This window comes from Pithys albifrons, chromosome 9, assembly GCF_047495875.1.
Source record: "Pithys albifrons albifrons isolate INPA30051 chromosome 9, PitAlb_v1, whole genome shotgun sequence".
NCBI lineage: Eukaryota > Metazoa > Chordata > Aves > Passeriformes > Thamnophilidae > Pithys > Pithys albifrons.
Genome location: NC_092466.1, coordinates 29633530 through 29651362, shown reverse-complemented (window position 1 = coordinate 29651362; position 17833 = coordinate 29633530). Strand labels below are relative to the sequence as shown.

Here is a 17833-nt window from a genome sequence, read left to right as displayed (position 1 = left end):
TTAGCTCATGGTATTAGAAAAGTGTATTAAAAAGGTTATTTTGAATTCTTATTTCAGATATACAGTAGTTAATCTAATCAAATTGGTTGAATAAATAGAACTATGCTGCTATCATCTACTGAACTAAAAAAATCTTATCAGTTTATTTAGGTGATCACCTGCATATCACTGTGAACAATAGTCACTCACAATTAAGATCATAATCCCAGTACTTAATGTGCATTAGCTACCATTTATTTTTCTCACTCCCCCTGGGCTGTCCAGTCCTCTCAGTCAGATCTGTGTTTGTGAGTGTGAGGCAGGGAGGGTTCTGTTGGCAGAGCCTCGCTCTGTCCACACTCTCTCCCTGGCTGGCAGTGTGGGGCAGTGGTTTCCAAACCTACTTTGTCCACTGCTATTCCCAGGTTGCCACAGTAATTCCACAATGTCAGCTCCGAGCATTAATGTAATCAGAAGAGAAAGAAAAATGGATACTGCTGTTGTCTTAAAGTTCAGAACAGCCATGTTATTTTAACTTACCAGCACTGTGATGTCAGAAGTCACTTTGATTGCAAAATAATCTGTGATCTAGAATGTGTTTCTGAAGTACTTCATGTGCAGCCTATATGTAGAATAGAGACACATTATAAAATGACAGAATAGTTCAACACAGTGAATAGCAGAATGTCATGTAAAAATTTCACATGGATTCAATTCCATTTACAGCTCATAAATTCACTTAACGTTTCTGCTCACTTTTGACTTTGTGCATTCCCACAGCACTTACATTCTGATTCAGGGGAGACACTTGCAGTCTCCTACCACAGCCTGTATTTATGACAGTGGTGATGTGAATGTGTAAATGTTACTACCTTCTTTTTAAGCCTGCATGGTCAGGGGAGCGCAGAGCTCTGTGGTTCATGTGTGAGAGCTCAGGCAAGGAGTGTCCCAGGGAGCAGAATCAAGAGATCAGGGAGGACAGCATAGTCATCCCTGTGTAAATGTTAACGGAGGAGAGCTGTCTGCAGCCCAGGTGCTGCTTTCCCAGGAATGTTTAGTAGCTCCTGCTGACATTTGCATCCACCATATGGCAAGTGCAGTGTGGGCAGCCAAAGCAGAGTCCCTCACCTGAGAGGCAGCGTGGCTGCCCTTCAGCTGAGCCCTGCATTGTATTCCCACATCCTGTACCACCAGGTGTCTTGGGGCACCACTGTACAAACCTGGCTCTTTTTTGGGGAATGCCATTATTACTGTCAAGACTCTGAAAACATGTAGGCTGCATATATACAACCGACACAAAGCTGGATGAAGCACAGGGTAATTGGGAGAAGCTGTTTGTGGTCACTGTGGAAGGCAGGCATGAATGGCAGTTTTCAGTGTACGTGTGTGCTCTCCTTAGCAGGTGCAAAGGCAGGTCCTACCACTTCTGGCTAACAGCTCATCTTGTTTCTTGTAGGAAGCATAACCTTGTCTTCCATTTAACAGTGAGGTCTGCAATGGAAATTGTTATAGTGATAGAAAAAATACAATTATTTTAGTGTTTTACTTTGGAGGGAAGTATAACGGTGTGAATGTACTTATTTATACAGAATTCTGAGCGCAAGGAAAGTAGCAAAAATGAGATACATTTTCCTAAGGCTCTGGGGAGCGGCATGGTATGAATTTAATACAAAGTGATCCATAGCATAATTTGTGAAAACTCTGTGGTTTTTTTCAAATGTATCTCATTTTTATGATAAAATCAAAACATATTGTATAACACAATGTATTATATATTAATATATTTTAATTAGCTGGAAAAGTTTACTTTATAAAAAATAGTTTTGATACAATAAATGTATGTGATGGTTTTACATTGCAAATATATTTTATTTTATTATGACTGTAAATTCATCTCAACAGCAGCTGAAACAAACAACAGAGGAAAGCTAAATATTTATAGTTGCCAGAGTAACTGATTAGGAATAAGGAAGATTTAAGCTCCTTATGTGCATGTAGTGAAGGCCATGATACTTCAAGGTGATTTTAAGGACAAACTTTTATAAAGCTTTTGAAATGCATTGATAGACTTATCCAGCTCACAGGTGGTACAAAAGAAAAACAATCCCTTTCCTCGGAGTTGTCTTCCTCCCACAGTTAGGATCCTCACTGCACCTTCTTGTTAGGTCACTTTTGCAAAGAAGAGATGTGGAAATAAAACTCTTTCCCCTTCAGAGATGCTACTTACAGGTCAAACCTCAAGAATGTTAATGAAATATTATAACAAAACCCATACTACTAGCAATGTAAATTCTTAGGTGTGAATAAAGAGAGGTTTTCACTTGCTACTGCCATGAATCTGCTATTGTTTGAAAGCATGATTGTCTTTTAAAAGAAAAAGCAGAAATTAAAGTTAATTCTGTCCTGTATATTGCAATAGGAGTGATATATGTATCTTATTAGTACACACAGATTTAAGAGAGATCATATGGTCCTTGAGAATAAAAATCAATTCAATTATTGGATTTTATTTCTTTAACCTTTGTTCTGATGCAAGGTCAAACTGCTTATTTAAAATATGTACTTGTCACATACTTTCTTTAAAGATTAAGACTGCTGAAGGTTGGCCTGAATTTGCAACCCTGAGCACTCTGAACACTGGAAGCAGCATGTAGAGTTTGTCAGGTCATGATTCCAATTTGCCTGAGAAATGAGAAATGATAGCATTCTGTAGTGTTCAGATCCCCATTCCCATCAAGGCAAACAGAAACTTCTTCCAGAGATGCTATTTAAAATAAGCAAATCTTTCTTAACCATTTGGTACTTTTCTCTTGGTGAAACCAATTAACTACATATAGAAGTAAGGAAGAAATAAGTAAATAATTATTTGTACTAGTGGATGGTGAAATTAAATGTGAAGCTGCTGAAGACAGGGAGACAGTAGAGATGAAAGAGAAAGAAAGCAAAAAGAATGGAACTGAATTTCTGATTTTCATCTCATCACAGTTGGTGTGTTATAGTAGCCCATTTCAGTATAAAAAGAGGACCTTTCAGAAGCTGCAGGAAGGTTGTCAGGGAAGTGTGTCAAAAGACAGGGTTTCCTTCAAGCCTAACCGTGAACAAATTTTGGCTACTTGAGACTTAATGAACAGGTTTGTTTTTAAATTTAGCCTTTCCTAAGAATTTTCATTAAAAATGCCCAGGCATCCATCTCAGTAGTGAGGTGAAGCTTTCCCAGCCTGCCAGTGCCTCTGGCTCCCGGGGCTGGCTTGGGAAGGGCTCACTCCCCACAGTAGATGATTTGGGGAGAAACTGAGCACAGAGGAAAACTAATTTACTAGATTTGACTCTATGATAATTGCTAGGAAACAGCAACTCATTTAAAGGAGTACAAATGAAGAAAGCTATTATTGTTATGAGATGGTCTAATGCTTCTCTTTAATCATCTGGATTTCATATATCAACTCAAACTAAGGTTAAACTGAGATGTAAGATAATTCAAGCTTAATCTCATTTTGACACAAAGTAATTAGGCACTCCCTAAGAAGCGAATGGGTTTATATTGTAATTATAGTGCCCCCAAAAGATCACTAAAACAATACTCACAATTTCTCTGGGACATATCTTGATAGAGTCATAAACTGAAGGAAAGAAAACTTTCTTGGGTCCCTTACTGCTGAGGTATTCTTAAATTTCATTTGGAAAAAACACTTGTATGTATATGTTAATAACTTTTCCTACTTGAATTCAGTTACTAGAAGTGCCCTGAAAGAGTAAAATCTTTTATTTTTTTCTGTATGGAGGCATCTGGGACCTGTTTCTGCAAATGCAGCGTGGATAAGATTTCTGTGCACAGGGCATAGTGCACTGGTTTCCAAGGAGACCTGTATATTGTGCTTGGGATAACAGAGATCTTGGGAGAGTGAGATTGGGTAGAATAGTCCTCTGTTTATCACTCACTAATGAGGAGTGTAAAGTAAGAGCCTTGTGACTGTACACCTGTCAGGCATTTGCCAGTGTGGCAGTAACCAACTCACAGCACCGATGCCGAGCAGCTTTAAGTCCAAATTATTTCCTAGAAAGAGTGACACGTGTGGGGCCTCCCTGCACATTAAAAATTATCATGGCATTTGTCATCAGTAATGTGAAATGTTTAAGATGCATATCTTTCCTCTGACTGCTGGTCAGCCTAAGACCAGCCATGGGCTTGTGATCATGGCACAGCACAGGCACACAGAGCTGCTCCTGTGCCACCCACCCGCTTTCAGTCCGCAATAATCTCTAGCAGATAAACAGCATTATGTGGCAGGGCTCAGATTAGTGAAGCAACACTGGTCTCTGTCATCAAGAATCAGAATAAAGCCCCACTGTTAGACATCTCCTCTAATGCAGCAAAAGCTTGTGGTGGAAATTCCTTGGATGAGTGCTGGAAGTGGACTTAGCATGATCTCACCAGAAATTAAATAGAAGTGCTGTCTAGACACCTTGTTCTGAAATAATCTTTTATTCCATGAACAATTGAAATGGATTTTCTAGTCAAATTATATTAAGGTTGAGTTTAACTGTGTGCCTGTGAACATGTATTTGAAATAAGGTATGAAGCTGGAAAACACTGTGTTTCAAATTGTATCCAGCAGAGAAACAGTGGAACAACCTAAAGCCTTAATGGCTTTAGTGGCAGGCCATGCTACAGCTAAGCAGAATTGTTTTTATTCCTCCTCAGTAAGTGAAGTTATTTGTAGGTTATTTTGGTTGGTGTTCTGAAGGGAGTGCACAAAACTGTGCAGTGATGTAGCTGACAGGTAACAGGAGGCAGATATGGACTATAAAAGCAATCACATTCCCATCACTAGTAGGCTGCAAAATCTGGATTTTTTCCTTACACTGTGAATTCAAGCAGTAGCCCTGTCTAGAGCAGATCAGGAAGTAGCTGTAAAATACACATTTACTACCAGGTTCTGCTTTTAATTCCTTTGATGTATTATGGCTGTCAGTTTATCTGTTCTCCATTCATGTTGCTCTCCAGAATCCAGATGAAGTGTAGACAATGTCAGTAGTCACGGAGGGGTGTTTTTGCCTGCTGCTAGATAATAATGTATTTATGAAATGACTTATAAGAAGCCAAACCTTTCTAATGTGTTGTTTTAGTAGAGAAGATGAGCATAATAACTATATTCCTTATATGAGCCCGGGTGACAGTGCTGTGAATTCGCTTCCCTCAGCTTAATTCAAGGATAATTTCCACAACTTGATTTACTGTTCTACCTTCTCCAGATATGTTCATTGAGTTAATAGATGGGCAAAGAAAAACAAATCAATGCTCACTTCATGGTACATTCTGTGTTTTGCTCAGGCTAAATATATGCATTATTCTAAAGACATCTTTCTTTCTTGGGGAAAAGTAAGTGGAACAGACAACACTTTGGGTTGAGTAATTGCACAAAGCATTTTCTGTAGAAGTTTCTGGAGCTTCTTTTAAAATTCCACAGAAATTACTGTAAAGGAAAATCTACACATAGCATGAAATCGTGAAAGAGAATGCAAGGGAATGAAAGGCTCTTCTAAAACAAAACCTAACTCAATAGGGCTTATGGATGGATATTGGTGTGGATATGTTCAGATGGTGCTCAGTGCACAGGGTATAATCTTTCTGTCTTAGGGATGGTAGGAGGCACTCATGCTTGCTGCACTGTATGTGGATTGGGGTGGATCTTACTGCAAAGAGCATTCAGTCTAATAGTAAATGTGTGGGACATTTCTAATTTAATAAACACCACTGAGTGTGGATAAATGTGTTCACAGGGAAGGCAGAGAAAATGTCATGAAGGGAGAAGTATGAGTAATGCATGAGATGAAAGCCTGTGTGGGAATGGGAGAATGGAGCAGAGTAAAGGTGAACTTTCTGAATGAAGAACATCAGAGCACATGAGCAGGATTTTCTCTTGCAGTGCTTATGTTCTTTTTGCAAACATGTCAAAGCAGCTAAGCATGTTTTGAAACCCTATACCAGTTATTATTATGTCTTTGGAAACCTGTTGATTTGGAATGCATATGGTCATTCCAAAATCACAGCTTTGGTAGAGCACAGGAGGATGATCATTATCACATTTGCAGTTTTTACCATGCCAGTGTGGCACTGTATGAGACAGAAGTGCTGAATGCAAGTCTTTTATGGTCAAATTGAAACAGTTAAATAAAAGGATGATTTGAACATACAGAGCATTACTATTCTGAGATATTTTGATGGAAAATATCTTCCAACTGCACAAAATATATCACAACTACAGGTTGACTTCCTCAGAATTTCATTGAAGAAAAAGGCAGCATTCCTGCAAGAGCAAACATTACATTTTAGCATTGCAAAACACAACACTTCAAATATCACTTAAAATGGGATAAAAATGAAATATTTATAGCAGGGAAAGGAAAAAGCAACATCAGAAGAAAAATGAAATGTTTGAATGAGACACAAACAGTCCCTCATCACTGTCCCTGTTTCACTCATTGGGAAACACCCTAATATCTGAGCTGGTTTTAAAAGAGAAAGAGATCTTATAAATTCTACTAGCAAAAAAGAAAAGGAAGGAAAAAACCCCATATATTTTTATCTTTAACAAGGTGATGATATTACTTTTGGTGTTTTTGAAAATAATGTCACTAGTCTAAACTACGAAGGCAGTTTATAGTGGTCTTAAACAGGATTACTTGCTGTGTTTACTTCCAAACTCATTCTCATAGGCTGATGGTGAGTAGTACAGATCAGGTCATGGGCATGTTGCTGCAGCTGGATATTTATCTGTTCAAGGCAGCTTTCCATCAAGAGCTGGATTTCCTGACAAGCAGGGCTTTAAAACAATATTAGATGGGTGTCTGGCAGTGCAGCAGGTGGCAGGGTGGCAGGCTTGCCCTGGCTGCTGGAGCACAGGCAGAGCCTGCCCTCCATGCCCTCGGCTGCCAAGTGGTGGGAAGGAGTCAAGCCCTGCGGTGGGGCCTGCCCAGGGGAGGTGCTGCAAGGGCAGTGGGCAGCTTTCCACTGGAGGGGAGAAAGGAAGGATCTCTGCACAATTCAAAAAGACATCCTCAATGTGCAAAGTTAATCAAGTTCTGGTCTAATTAAACCACATTGTTGCTGTTATGTCTTGCTTCCTATGGTGTCCAAGACAATAAACTGCAATAAAGGAGAGCTGGCTCTGTGGTTTTATGGATCTCTTAACAGGTCAAATAACTGTGGTATTTGAGTGCTGATCATACAGCGAGACAAAAAGCTAAGATTTGTTAACTTTATCCCTCCTGCCAAGTTAAATTTGTTACCTTTTTGACAGTGCTAATTAAACCATATTTCAATCTTTTCCATTTTCTACTACATAAATACTTAAAACAGATCTATTGAACAGCTGAAAATTGTTTAAAATTACTTCTAATTTGCCATATATTAAATTTTGTGATGTATGAAACATTTTAAAGTCAAAATAATTTTTTTTTCTTTTAAAGAAATTCAAATGTATTTATGCTGTCAATCTCTATGAGATCTCTAATAATCACCTAAACACACTGAGCACCACTAAACTATATTTTATTTTTAGTTCTTCTGGTTCTGTAGAAAAGTACAGAAAATCCAACACTATTCAGGGAGGGATGTAAAATTTTCCCTTTATGCCTTTCACAGCATTATAGCAATAACTGTATTACAGCTGTAAACCAGAACTGTAGCATAAAAATATTTAAGAAAATGATGAAATTTTGGACAAACATAGAACTGACAGGAAGAAGTAATTCATAAACTACAGTTAATCTTAGTTTATTTCTATTGAAATAAAATTCACAGTTTAATTCCAGTTTTCTTTATATCACCAGAGAGTTTAAGAGTGCAATGTTGGCATGTGGTGTAGTTTTCTTGTGATTTTTCCATACTTGATATTTCTCTGTAAGTCCAGAATTCATTCACAGTCCAATTTGTCCTTTTTTTTTTTTTGGTCTTGAAAACCATCTCTAACCTTTCAACAGTGACCTTTTAGTACTCTCATCTCATGCTTTAGAAATTATCTTGTTCATGAATTATCACTACATTTATCAGTGTAACACATTGCATCCAAGACTAGAACCACCATTTTTTTCCATTGATAAGTGGCAGAAGAATCCTCTGCCTGGAATTCTTTCTCAGTTGTACACCCAAAATCATCATAGAAAAAAATCAAAAGTGCTTTAAAATATGGACCAGATTATGACCTTGTAATAAAGTAAACCAGATACAATTAGCCTGGAAGCAAGGGAACAGAAATTTTACTGTTATGAGACCATAATATGATGCTTTGTTTTTTTATTCTGTCTGTGGTATGCAGAGTAAGTGATTTCTTATTTCTTTAGTGCATTTGTTTTGGTAACCACTGTTACCTCTCAATTAATACAACAATTATCAGAATATCTACTTACTAAAATCATTCTGATTTTCCCTGTAAGCTCTTCTCCACTTTCCTAGGAGGGCATCACAAAAACCTGCAATCAGCCTATTGAAAAAACACAAATCATAACAGAATGACCTAATATTTTGTTTGTTGAAAATTCTTGGAAGGGTATAGTTTTCTAATGAAATGGTTTTAGTTGATTAAACGTTTATTAATTGGAACATTTTTTGACCACCTAATTAGCCAGAAGGAGTAGACATCAAATGTTGAGAAATCAATCTGATAATGGGAAGAATTTGCATTAAAAGGCTCCCCAGCCTTATAGTGGCAGACATGAAAGTCATGACAATTTAGCAGGTTAGATCTAAGTATTCATATGACAGATATAATTTAGAAAGAAATAGTTTATATCCTGTATTAACTAGTTTGATGGTGACTTGCTAAAGAAATCTGCCATCTCCAGTTATGGTAGATGTCCATTTGTCTGCCTGGCAACTTCCCTTTGAACCTGATTAGCCAGTAGGACAGACCTCAGGCAACCATGGTACTATCAATGCACACAAAACCATGTGCCCAGATAATGTCACCCTCTTTTAGAGGGAAGGCTGCCATGTCAACTCAACTCTACTGAAAGACTCCAGAGAATCAGCTCTTGAGAAACCTGAAGAAAAGTTGCCTGTGCAAATGCTGCTAATTATACTAAAACTGGCTTTTTCTTGTCCAGTTTGCTACCATTGATTAGTAGAAATGCAGCTCAGACTTCAGTGCTTTGCTGAGAGAGGAGGAAGTTTGCTATGTAAAAGGAAAATCCTAATCAGCTGACCAAATGCTGCAGGATCCGTCTGCTATGTATGTTATAATATCAACCCAAGAGGCGGTTCCCAAGGCTTGGCATGTTTGCCATGCCAGCTGTAGGCACATTTTGATCAGATTGGGGGCTATCCTGACAAGTCATGCAAGTCTTGCAGTGACACAAGGGACTGGATATATCTTGTCAGATGGTATTTTCTTTTCAGTTTCCTCCCCTCTTACCCTGGTGCCTTCTCTAGCTTCCAAGATTTTACAACATCTGAAATGACACTGTCAGAAATGACACAGAACTACATCACACAGGATGTCACCACTACAGGAAAAAATGACTGAAACAAGCTTAGGCTGTCTGAACTTCTACAAGAGCACTGTCATGTCTCATTCATTCCCTGATCACAGCTGCAGGACCAAGCATTTTTCCTAGAACTCTGCTTTATTTTTTGAGAGAAGTCTTATTTGAAGGAAAATATTAATACAAGCAAATTAGTTTGGGCATGCTGAACTGAGATAGAACCATTTGGCTTTCTGATTTATTTTCTAGTCAGCAATTCAAGAAGTGCATTTATATTCTGTCTGTGAGTGATTTTTCTTCTGATGGGACTCACAGAAGTGTGCATTTAGACTGGGCAGCTCCCGTGGCCCTGAAACTCAGCTTTTCCACCCTAGTGTGCTGATGCACTGAGACCAGACACAATGAGGTTCCTCTGCTCCCTCCTTTCCTCTTGCAGAGTCTCTGGGAGGTAGGTCAGAAATCCAGGAATTGCCTTTCTGACTGTACAGTCTTACCTCAGGCATTACACAAAGCTACTCCCTTCCTGCAAGAACACAGCCTTTCTCTCACTTGAATTTTATTTGTTGCGTTGCCACTTTATCCTGTTACATATTTTCTCTCTCTCCTTTATCAGCTGTGGTTGTTGAAGCCTTCCATGTGCTACAGGAAATAGAACACAATGTACAATCAGGGAAATGTCATGGACCTTCCACACATTCATTCTCAGCAAGCTCTTGTGCAAGAAGTGGGAAAAGGGCCATGATCTGACTAGAAAATGCATATGGTGGGGCAGTATTATTGTAGCTGTCAGATTCAATAGCTCTTACTCAGGGAACACTTTTGAATCAAGAAGATCACACCATCCATTCTATAAGGATACACATCTCTGGGGGAAAGAAAAAATTCTGCGGGAGTTATCATGTTGGTTTTCTTATCAAAAAAATGATAGCAAGTGTCCAATGTTGAAAGGGACTGAGGAAGTCCAGTAAGTGTGTAATAAGTGTCTTGAAGTATTACACAGATCAAGTAAACCAACTGGACAAGTTTTGTAGATCTTATATCTCTTTTCTTGAGTCTACTGCTTCTGAATATAGTTTTACTTCTGTAGCACACAAGGCAAGAGGCTGCTGTCATCCTAAACAACCCGAGGAAATGTGAGAATTACAAAAATAAAAATTAAATTAGAAAAAGAAAGATGAAATAAGACAAGCTTACATTCAGATCATGGGTCCTTGCTTCCCTCTCCCTGTGACTGAGGAATAGCTACAAGTGAATTCAAGGTATTGATCAAGTTAAAGCAAGAAGTGGAGATTGAATAATTTCATTTTCTAATGAAATGTGTCCTTCATGGAGAGAAAAATACATTATTGGTTAAAGGAATAACAGGAAAACTGACAATGAGGTTATCGAAAATTGTTGAAGAACACCTCAGAATTCCACCAAGTCTGGACTGTGCGTGACAAGGCCAGGGGGGTGTTGTAAGGGCTGGGACACAGGAGCACTCCTCCTGCTCCTCACTGCTCTCAGAAATACAGTCAGAGCCAGCTTCTGACATATTGCTTTTCTACCAGTGCTTCTTTTTCTTTCTCCATCCATCAAGCTTCATCTGGTTAAGTTTCCATGTTTTTATTGCTGAAGACTGGAGGCTGCTATATGGCTGGAACAAGTCATAAGAAAATGTATTTGCAGTGGTGCAAAAGTTTATTTGTGGTGCACTTTTGAAGACAGGATTCCAAAATTAGTGGAAAAAAATAGTACACTTAAAAATGGTTTAAAAAGAGCTTATAGGAAGACTTGTATGAGAAACTTTAAAAAACAGTCCTTAAAAAAAAAGATATTTTATAATCTAGTGTAATATTGTTTCCTAGGAGCTCTACTTGTTGCTCTTCTAACCCTTATTTTTCTTCTCCCCTTTCTTCTTTTAGGCAAAGTGCCCACTGACTGCTGGGTGACTACCTTGAGACCTACTGACTGGTTTCCAACTTTTGCAGGATAAACTTACACTGAATTGTAAATGACTTTTCTTCAGAAAGTAAGTAATTGTTGCTGTTTGACACAGTTGCTAACTAATGCTTTTAGGGACTGGATATATTTGAAATTTAGCTCTGTTAAGTTTGAATTTGAAATTGCCCAAAGAGTGACAAAAATTATTAGTGAATGCACTGGAACAGAGACACAGAGATTGACAGTGCAAGTCTTGGTTTAGCTGAAAACCAGAATGCAAATTATGACAAAAAAGATGTAGTTTTAAAGAAGGATCGTCTGGGAAGTGCTGACTTTCTTCTCCCATGTGCTGTAAATCAGGGCTTCCTTGTCCAAAAAAAAGAGACAGCTTGTTAAAAAGTTTGCTTTATTGTGCTCATCACGTATATATTCTAGTTAGGGATCAAAATAAAATATTTAAGGTACCAGGAAAACAAGATGACTTGCAGTGGCTGTTCCCCCAACAGACTTTTCCCAACCTGTTCATGTATGTTGGTGAAACAAAGCGGCGCATTTGCTGAAGTAGAAAGCCTCAGTGCCAGAGGGCTGTAGGACACGCTGCTTCCTCCCACAAGGCTGCAGATACCTGCTGCAAGATGTGCTCATCAGTTTGCTATCTCTTCCCTTAAATAATAAATGGAATCACTGTTGTTTCCTGGCCTACATGGCTTGGACTGCTGGGCTTTCATCTGAGTTGTGGCTTTGAGCAGACCGTTGGGTTCAGTTTCAATGCAGTGAGAGCTTGCTGATCACCTGTGATGCCTATTCATGGCATTAGACATTACCCAAAATCTGGATTTTAAATAAAATCATGCCACACAGTTTATCTTCAAGAAAAAAATATTCTTGTCAGGAATCATTATTTTAAATTCAATTTGTAATTTATCTTCTTTTTGTTGCTAGTCATGTATAATAACTTTGAAATTATCCTGAATGTAATATAGGTATTTTAACTATCAGTTGAGTAATTTCTATGAATAATTCTTAGTTTAGGGTTTGTTTCTTTGTGAAAATAAAACAGTCCAGGTAACTGTCTTCTCTCTCCAACTAAAGTCTTCAGAATGATCCCTCTGGTAAATCCAGGTAAATTTTTAAAAACCCTCTTTCTTTGAAGTCATGATGCATTTAATTTACTTAGAAAAGATACACAAGTGTGAATGCAGTAGAAGTAATCTAATGGTTAAACATCTATGGATAAAAAATCCACACCTGTGCTTTTTTAGATCTTAGGGTTTGTGTTTATAAAATCTGTGAGTGGCATAGGAAACTATAGGAATGATAATTCCTGTTCAAATAGTCAAATCAAGAACTGGATGGTTTTGAGGAGACATTGCTGAGCTAAATACAAAGTACTGGGCTCTCTAAAAGATTAACTTTGTTAAATTAGATCAGATCATTAGCTGATCCAGTGGTGTCTCCTTATTTAAAAGCTGATTTAACTGTGGCATAGGAATTGTGTCGACCTGCATATCAGAGTTATTTCTTGCACTTAACTTCCCAATAGTACTTAACATTAATGGGAAAAAGTGACTACATTTTAAAATGGTTTTACTATAAGGCAGTGGCAATATCTCTGCAGACTTGCAGGCTGCCTATAAATGTCCTACCTGTATGTAATAGGTACAAAGATTCCTTTTGTGTTGAAGCTAAAGAATAAATATGTGGCATGCCATGATTAGGAAAAAGCTGCTATTTCAAGATACTTTGAGGTTTGGAGCTTTAGTTTTAGTCCTGGGAGAGAAGGATTGCAATAAGGCAATTACAGATGCGTACTAAATTAATTAATCCCACAGCTTTATCACACAGCTGACATTTCTGAGAAATAATTTGCAGGGAAAAAGTTTCCTCATATTCATTCACATATGGGATTTTCTGTTCAGCAGTATGCCTGAACTGCAAGGTTCTGAACATGCTTAATATGACTACCAGACATGGAAATCTGGATAACAGATATTGAGAACTACAAAGGGATTTTCAGGGTGTGCAGAGATGCAGTTAGAAATGCAAAATCTTGGCTCAAATTGCAATTGGCCAGAGTGGTCAAAAACTGCAAGAAACGGTTTCTTCAGGTACTAAACAACAAGCAGGAACAGAAGGAAAACTGGCAACTTGTCACAAGTGGGGTCCTCCAGGGATCCATATTGGGCCTGACACTGTTTAATATCCTCATTAGTGATGTGTAAAATGGGTCCAAGTGTACCCTTATGAAGTTTGCCAACGACCCCAAACTGAGTGGGTAAGTGGATATTTCAAAAGGAAAAGCCACCCTGAAGGTAAATATGGATAGACTGGAATGATGGGCTGACAAGAGCAATGGGAACATGCATAATGTCATGAGTCTGGGAAAACACAACCCAGGAGTGCATCACAGGCTGGGATCTACCTGTCTGGGGAGCAGGTCTGTGGAAAGGGCCGTGGGGGACAAGAAGCCCTATCTGAATGAACAGTGTGCTATTGAGTGAAAGCAAACCAACTGGGTGCTGGGCTGCATCACCAAGGATATCAGCAGCAGATATAGAGGTCACCCCGCTCTACCCAGTGCTTGCCAGGACACACCTGGAATATTGTCCTCAGTTTTGCTTCCTGCTCCCTTAAAAAGATGTGGACAGGCCAGAGGAGGTCCAGGGAAAGGCCACAATGACCAAAGTACTAGGAAATCTGCCATAGGAGGAAAGAATAACTAAGTTTTTTTTAGCCTGGAGAAAGGAAGGGTTAGAAAAGACCTTATCACCATGTTCCAGTGTTTGGCTACACAAATAAATGGAGACTCCCTTTCTACATGTAGTCCATTGTAAAGATGAGGATTAATGGGCACAAGTTACTCCTGGGTAGATTCTGATTGTACTCAAAAGTAGAATTTTTCACAACGAGAATCCCCTGTTGAAATAAACTCCCCAAGGAACTAACTGATTCTCCAGTGTTGAACACTTCTAAGATTTAGCTGGACAGGGTACTGGGCCTTTTTGTCTATACCCTGCTTTTACTGAGAAAAGTTGGACCATATGATCCTTGACATCCCTTCCAACCTGATACTCTGTGATTCTATGATATATTTTTCCAAATATCATGGGTACAGAAGATTAAATTCTGGAGAAAAATCTTATCTTTATCTATACTATATGGGTTTTTAGTGTTTTATAACTCTCTAAATTACAAAAGGCAAATTTTTGTATAGTTCAATGGACCTAATACTTTCTTCTGCTTGCAAATTCCCACAGACAATAGAGTTTAAAATTGGCAATTCTCCCTCTATGAAGCTAATATATTTAGATATATTTGTGTTCTTTTGATAGAGTTGTACAAAGATTCAACTCAAATGGCATTAGGCATCCAAATACTAATCATTTAATCCAACCAAGTACAGGATGTGTGAGCCTCAGTTATCTGCCTAGGATGGACTGCAGCTAATGGAGAGAGATGGGAATGGCCCAAGCCTCACATGTTTCCCACAGGAATTGATGAGCCCCTTCTGTGATATTTGTATTCTTCACTGACTTGAAAGGAAGCCTAGAGAAACTACCTCAAAAAGAAATCTTCCCTAGAGAAGGAAACAGGATAGTTCACATTAAGGCTTTTAACAGAGAGAAAATAAAACCCAGGATCATCTCTGTGTACAGTATATGCACATTTACAGAGAGGCACATGCGTGCTTCTCATATGTTTGCCAGGCCCTGAATCAAGTTACAGTAATTGTACTGTACAGAGTAGAAGGGCTGAGCTGGTACATGGGGTTATGGCACACTGGCACTTCTCCAAGGCTGTTGACATGTACAATTGAATCTTATTTTTCATTTCTGCTCCTGCTGTGAAAAATAAACCTTAAAAACATTTATTGAAGTGCAGACTGATGCAGCAGTGTCCACCCCCATTTGCAGCCTGAAGCAGTGCCAGTAAGAGATGTGAGCTGGCCCTTTCATTTCCACAGCTATCACAGGGTTTATATGATAGTAGTGCAGAAGTCAATATTAAGTGCTACTTTGCAAACGAGTAGGGAGGAATCACATCAGGAAGATTTACACATCTATCTCTGAGTGGTCCTTCATTTCCATGCAGATGGAGCTGGATAACAGTACAGTTCTCTCTTCTTAAAGTCATAAATAGCATCCCTACATGCTACTGCATATCTCACCCATCTCACACTTAATTTTTAGGCTACAAATAGATGTCAAGTCCACATTTCTATTTTGTTACACTGTTTATACTCTTTCTGCATCTGCTTAGTATGAACAACCTTTTTTACTACCTTTTGAGCTAGATTTTCTTCCAGCAAAAAGTTCTCTTTACTGTATTCTAAATTAAATTTTCATGCCTTTTCAACATGCATACATTTTTTTAGTCAAGGATGATACTGAAAATATTAAGGAGTTCATTAAAAATTATGATTAATCAATTTTATTACAATAGCACTTAGAAGCCCCTGCTGAGACAGGAGACCTATTGCACTGGGCACTGTAGGGACACATAAAGGGGAGTGAGTTTCTGCTTCAAAGAGCTGAAAATTGAACATGTTTCTCTTGGCTTAGGGGAAGCTGAATAAGGGCTTTTGTGATATTCTTGAGCAAGCTGGAAGCCCCATGTTTCATTGAAACCTTTTTTTTTTTTATTCCATATATAATGAATGAAGCTGGATTCACTTTTCAATTAAAAGAATCTCAGTCTATCTGCAGCTCTCTCTCCCCACAGCCTGCTCCTTTCGCTTTCTTCATTCTTCCTGTGCAGGAGCTGTACAACAGCCTTATGTTCCCTGTTCAGCAAACCTTTTCAAACTGCTACATTTGTGTCTTGTCATCACATTTCTAATACTGAATTTTCACATTTCAAAAGGCATTTTCTTTCTCATTTTTGTTAGCACTGTAGTTATGTGAAAATATTCAAAACTTTTAAAGTAGTGAAGAAGAAAAGGAGCAAGAGAATGTCCTTCTCTCTCATGCTCCTTTCTACCAGCTCTGTTAGCAAAGGGGTTATCAAAATGCTGAAAGAGAATTGCAGTAGTTAAAGTCTATGCTTTCTCTTACCACTAAGCTTGAGTTAGTTTTTCTTCATTGCACAACAAGAAGAGGAAAATAGGAAAGGAGCAGAGCTGAAGGTTATTGCTTCTGTTAATGCAGAATCAGAGAGAAATCTACCTTGAGAATCAAAGTACAATGGCAAGCTACCAAGCTCACAAAATAAATCTTCCCTGGTGCTTGGATTTAGGCTTATATTCCCTGGGGTCCTGTTCTGTATCCAGTGAGTTGTCCCTTGAAGCTCTCTCCTATCAGTCTAAGAAGTTGGGAAGAAATGGAAATGAGAGGGTAAGGACAGGCTATGTGTGGGGGACAGCCTCAGAGGGTGCCAGGCAAACTTTGAAGTGACTGATTAGTGCAGACAGTGACAGAACAAGTTCCAGCCAAGTGTGATCACTTATAAGAAGAAATGGCCTTGTTTTAACTTGACTATTGTTCCCTGATAATCTGCAAAACTGGAGTGGAATTCAAAGCAGCATTGGTCTCAGCATTAATCTGAAACACAGTGGTTCCTTGCAACTTGCTCTGATCTCCAGTGCCTTTAATCTTACAGTAAATTCTGATTTGATTTCTCTCTATGATGTATCTCCCCATGGAGACAGTAGACAGGGAGCTGAGGGAAACTGCCCAGGCCAGTTGAAGAATTGGGGGACCTGCTTGAAGCCATTTTGAAGAACAAAAAGACAGCTTCTTGAGCTCTGTAATCTATTTTCCCTTATGAAAAAACAGGCTGGCAGTTTTAAATTGAGTAAAACAAGTGGCTAAATCACCTTCTGAAAATGAACTACTGAACAGGAACAAAATCTCCACCATGAATTTCTGTAGACGACAACCAAGCTCCCTTTAGTGTTTCTCTGACAAAATCCCGTTATTTAGTTTTCTGCAGAAGCTGGTGAATTGTATTAGCTGACTCAGAAACTCCATCAGGACTACCTCTGTCTGCTTCAAAGCATCTGGCTTTCAGGGCTGTAACTGTCATTTCCCACTCTAAGCAGGAGGTGCCACAGTCCAAAATCAGTTGCAAGGCTCATGATGGTCACTCAGGCAGACTAGGACTGGGTGGTCCAAACCCAAGCAGGAGGACTCGGGGTGCAGTGGAGAGACAGCTCCTTCCACACATTTCTTGCTGTCAATATCTACCCTCTCCTTCTGGAGGTGAGAGGCTGCAGCCTTTCATATGCAACCGTGCCCGGGGCTCTGGCAGGATGTTGTTCCAGGAGGGGTAGCCCCAATTTATCCTCATGTAGGTGATGCTGCCTAGTGGCAAAAATGTGTCTGTCTCACTTCCCTTTGATTCAGTACATGCTGTTAGCAGCCCTGTCTTTTCTCAAGTCTAGAGAAAACTTGGGAGCAGCTGGGGTTTGCTATGGGAGTTAGTGTTTCCTTGGGAAGTATATCCAGGC

General features: G+C 38.9%; 1 long non-coding RNA gene across 1 annotated transcript in view; it reads left to right on the top strand.

Moving 5' to 3' along the window:
* Positions 1-11386: 11386 nt before the first annotated feature.
* Positions 11387-17833, top strand: part of LOC139675793 (uncharacterized) — a 50834-nt gene continuing 44387 nt past the window's right edge. The window contains exon 1 of the long non-coding RNA XR_011698544.1: positions 11387-11473. This is a non-coding gene — a long non-coding RNA (uncharacterized lncRNA). The remainder of the gene's footprint in view (positions 11474-17833) is intronic.